We start from the raw sequence: 5207 nt of genomic DNA, 5'->3' as shown, positions 1-5207 counted from the left end.
CCCTCAGCTCTTCAGCTCAAGGCTACCGCTCTACCACTTGAGCCACAGTGCCACTTCCGGCTTTTTTCTTTTTGCTTATGTGGTGCTGAGGAATCGAACCCAGGGCCTCATGTATATAAGGCAAGCGCTCTACCACTGAGCCACCTTCCCAGCCCCAAATTTCCCCACTTTTGCTATCATTTAATTCTATCATTTAATTCTAACCCTACTCAAAACACTTGCAATTCATTTTGTGAATGAAACTTGTTTCTGGATACTGAGATACTCTCTGGATACTGAATCTGAGCAGGTTTATCATAACAACAATAAAGGATATTTGCAACCAAGTTAGATCTCAAATCACCCTTTTCCTTTACTGAGTCATAATTTCACAGCTGAAAGGTTTGCATTAATGTGTGGTACACGTTTCACTTGAAGATGTGCCAGGGCTTAGGGAAGGGAAGAATGTTGAGAGTGTGATTGGGGAGGGAAGGGTGAAATTGATTGGAATATAGCATTAACTTGTATAGAGATGTAACAATGAAATCCCTCCCTCTGTATAATTGATAAGTCAATAACATGAAATGAAATAAAACAACAACAACAAAAAAGATGTACAGTTAGAGACACCGAATGTCTAGAAAGTATGGTATCTATTTCTTCCCTCTACGAGGTCCCGACATCTTACTCTGTCTCTAAGAAGTGATCTAGCCTTCAGTCTCTTAGCCAAGGCAGTCAATGAAGCAGTAAAATGAGTCGGAGAAGCCTGATAATGCTATGTGACAGTAATTAACATTGAGTGGCCTCAGCTAATGTATTTGGAGAGATGAAGAAGCTTCTCATTGGGCTTTAACCCTTAATGAGGCAAAGGGAGAGTGTGGATGGTGAGGAGGGATGATTTGTTGGAAGCCATAGAAATGGGACGCACGTTAAAAAGGTCATTTGCAGAGTACATCCTGGGAGCAGGAAGAAACTGGATTCTTTGCGAGTCCTTAGCCCTGCTTCGCCAAGATGGAGCTCTGGACGTTTCAAAGATGAGGACCCACGCAGTCAACTAGAGTTAAGTGATGTGCCCAAGGTTCACAGCGAGTTAGTGAGAGGAGTAGGAAAATTAGAATTCATCATCTTTGTGTTTCTAGGTCATCACCTATTGAACCGGAGTGAAAAACTATTCTCTGCATAAAGTAGCTATAGAGCCATTCTTTTCTGACTTACAGAAATTGAGCAAATGACAACCAGCTTAGGATTTGAAAAGAATCGGTTGGAAACTTGAAATTGAATGAAAACATCATTTCTAAGCACCGTTCTAATACTGGTCACCAGGCTGATATGCTCCCTATAATCAGACTAGTGTTAATTAAAGACAAAGAAGGAAATGCTGTGAGAAATGGACCTGCAAGGCTTTGTGGATACCACTCATCCAATGCATATTTTCATTCTAAAACATTACTTGATCGCTTACTACACATTGTGTTAAACGGTGTATTACTATACTGAATTAAATGGTAAGAATGCAATGGAAGACAGTAGACGTATGGGTTCTACACTGACAGAGGTACCGCCTTGGGAGACATCAAATACAGTCAGATCCTCTAGGACACATTTTTTACCTTGCTATTTATGGGCAACTCAAATCCATGAGAAGTGAAAGGGGCTGAGGGAGGATTTCAGTGATAGCTGTCTACCAAGCACAAGGCCCTGTGTTTCCAACCCCAGCATGGCCACAAAACAATTGCTGGGCATCAGCGGCTCATGCCGGTCATCCTAGCTGCTCAGGAGGCTGAGATCTGAGGATCAAGGTTCAAAGCCAGCCCGGGCAGGAAAGGTTGTGAGACTCTTATCTCCAATAAACCACTCAGAAAACCAGAAGTGGTGTGTGGCTCAAGTGGTAGAATGCTAGCTTTGAGCTGAAGAGCTGAGAGACAGCACCCAGGCTCAGAGTTCAAGCCCAGGACCAAAAAAAAAAAGAAAGAAAAAAGAAAGAAAGAAAGAAAGAAGAAAGACAAAACAAACCGACAGCAACAATCATAAACAAAAGCACAGTTGCACTAATATTCCATGACCAATACTGGATATTATTTGTGTGTTTCCTAAAGAGGAATTGATACATATTTGAGGCATTCATGCATATTTTTCTAAATGCCTACAACTCTTGCTTAATTTAAACAACAAATTATCCCCATTTCTCTTTCTGGCCCCTCCCCTTTTTTCAGATATTTTTTTCTCCTTAACATCTGCTAAGACACTACAAGGTAGCTAATAAGTGAAACAGGGAATCTGTATACTCAAAAACTGTATCATCTAGTTCCTCCCTTTACTTTGTCCAGGGTAGTTCTCAGTTCAATTTGAATCCATCCTTCCCTGCTTCCTTCCTTCCTACCTTCCTACCTGCCTTCCTTCCTGCCTTCCTTCCTTCCTTCCTTTTCTTCCTCCTTCCTTCCCTCCCTTTCTCTCTCTCTCCTCTCTTTCCTTTCTCTCTTTCTTTCCTTCTTTTTTTCTTCCTTTGTTCCCTCCCTCCTTCCTTCCTTCCTTCCTTTCTTTTTCTCTTTCTTTCTTTCTTTCTTTCCTTCCTTCCTTTCTTTCTTTCTTTCTTTCTTTATTTATTTCTATGGGTATACAGCTCACTGTCTTACTGAGTTTCAGTTAAAGCTGGTGCTCTATCACTTGGGCTACAGCTCCACTTCTGGATTTTTGTTTTGTTTTGTTGGTCATGGGGCTTGAACCAGAGCTTTTGTGCTCAAGGCTAGTGTCTACCAGTTTGAGCCACAGTTCCACTTCAGGTTTGGGGGTGGTTAATTAGAGATAAAAGTCTCACAGACTTTTCTGCTTGGGCTGACTTTGAACTATGATTCTTAGATCTCAGCCTCCTGAGTAACTAGGATTACAAGAGTGAGCTACCAGTATCCCGCTTTACTCTGGATTTTTGCTGGTTAATTTGGATTAATCTCAGATTTGTCTGTCCAAACTGGCTTTGAACTGTGATCCTCAGTTCTCAAGCCTCCTGAGTAGCTAGAATTACATGCAGAAGCAAGTGGCACCCAGCTACATGGAAAGTTTCTTTTTTGGGTAAACATTTATAAATAAATTCCCAGAACTGGGAAGGTGGGAAATAATTGTTTTAATTCTGAATTTTTCAGATTTCTGATATTTCTTGAGGGCAAATTGATCCAATGACAGATCTCTCCATCACAGTCAATTCTTTTCTCGCTCTTATTTTGAATATACGCATAGATTACCATTGAAACAAGCTGGCTAGATCTTAACATTTTCTGTGCTTCTAAAATTCTATTTTGTTAGCACTGTTCAAAAAGAAATGTACTCTACCTGACTTATGTAACTGTAACCCCTCTGTACATCACTGTATAATAACAATTTAAAATTTTTTAAATTCTGTTTTGAGATGAGGAAAAGCTAAATCTTTCATTTCCCTAAGTTTTCAATCTAAGAAAGCATTCTGCAGGTGACTGTAGGGACATCTAGAGAACAATGCCAACAATTAACCAGGTCACTGCCCCATAAACCTTGTGCCAGACAGAAACGAGTTCTAGGTCAAGGAGGTCAAACTATATCACTGAGGCAGGTGAGGGCAAGTAAGACTCCTTACTCCTCATCCTGTAGGGTCTCCTCTTCCTCTTGGATCTGTAACTGGTTCTTCACAGGCGCCAGGTTCTCGGTCTTGGCGTTGTAGTTCCGAAAGCAGACATTGAGCTTCTCATCAAATTCATTCACGAGGTCCTCCATGGACTTAAAGCTGATGATTTCAGAAGAAAAATTCTCAAGCTCAGAGAGGGAGGGGTCCTCCAGATGGTGGGGAGATGTGCCATAGAGACCTCGGGGTGTCTCCTCCTGGTCCTCGGAGCAGCAGGGCCTCAGGTCCTCAAACTCTTCGTCCAGACTCACCAGTGGGGCCTCCATCCTGGCACTGAGATACAACAGCAATTCTCAGGGTTTGTTTCCCTGAAAGAAATACATAGGGCAGTGTGAGCTGGGGCTGGGTTTTGTGCTTGTCCTGAGGAACTTTAGTCATGTATTCCATTACTCAATATCCCTTGGAAATAAAAATTCTGTTTTCCTGGCATCTGTTGCTTGTACACTTCCCCTGTACTATGCACTTAAGGACTTCAAAGTATGTTAATCAATTAGTTAAATAAAGTGAACTTTGGAGATATGTCTGCTTCTAATTCCCTGCCCCAAAAACCAAAGCATAGTGGATAAGTAGGCAGCCCCTGAGCCAGATTGCCCAGGTGTCCATCCTATTCAGATCCTGCCACCTCTGACCTTAAGCAAGTTTAACAAAAAGAAACTCAGCTGTACTTTCTTTTATTCTTCTCAAGACAGCAATAGCAATCTGGATGCCAGTGGGTCATACCTGTAATCCTAGCTACTCAGGAAGCTGAGAGCTGAGGATTGCAGCTAGGATCGAAGCTAGACTGGCCAGGAAAATCCACGAGGCACTTATCTCCAGTTTACCACCCAAAAAGCTGAAAGTGGAGCTGTGGCTTAAGTGGTAGAGTACTAGGCTTGAATAAAAAAGCTTAGAAGCAGAGCTCAGGCCCTGAGTTCAAACCAGTACTGGTGTACATGCATGTGTGTGCTCACATGTGCACACGCACGCATCCATGCACGCACAGACAATAGCAGCAGGACTACTTCAAAGGGTCTTTACAAGATTAAATCTATAAGCAGGTAAGTGCTTAAATCAGAGTTTAGCAGATGACAAATGTTAGTACCATTCAACATTTTTTTCTCACTACTACTACCACAATACCCCATACGTACACAGATCACTATGTGCTCTAAAAAACTATAAATTTTATAGCTTGTTTTGCAGAAACATGACATGACCTGAAGTTCTTTACCAATAAAACCTGACACAGCCTAGGCATTATGGTGCACACATATAATCCCAGCATTGAAAGGCCAAGGCAGCCAGGCGCAGGTGGCTCACACCTGTAATCCTAGCTACTCAGGAGGCTGAGATCTGAGGATCACAGTTCAAAGCCAGCCGGGGCAGGAAAAGTCCGTGACACTATTTTCTCCAATAAACCACTCAGAAAAACGGAAGTGGTACTGTGGCTCAAGTGGTACAACGCTAGCCTTGAGTTGAAGAGTTGAGGGACAGTGCACAGGCCCAGAGGTCAAGCCCCACGACCAACAAGAAAGAAAGAAAGAAAGAAAGAAAGAGGGCTGGGAAGGTGGCTCAGTGGTAGAGCACTTGCCTTGCATGC

The 5207-nt window shown here is 42.3% G+C and overlaps 1 pseudogene; it reads right to left on the bottom strand.

Annotated features, from left to right (window-relative positions):
- Positions 1 to 3579: 3579 nt before the first annotated feature.
- LOC105980717 overlaps positions 3580 to 5207 on the bottom strand; it is a 9716-nt pseudogene continuing 8088 nt past the window's right edge.

Source organism: Dipodomys ordii, unplaced genomic scaffold (genome assembly GCF_000151885.1).
Source record: "Dipodomys ordii isolate 6190 unplaced genomic scaffold, Dord_2.0 Scaffold10, whole genome shotgun sequence".
Classification (NCBI taxonomy): domain Eukaryota; kingdom Metazoa; phylum Chordata; class Mammalia; order Rodentia; family Heteromyidae; genus Dipodomys; species Dipodomys ordii.
The sequence above is the reverse complement of the archived record's forward strand: the minus strand, read 5'-3'. Positions and strand labels throughout refer to the sequence as shown.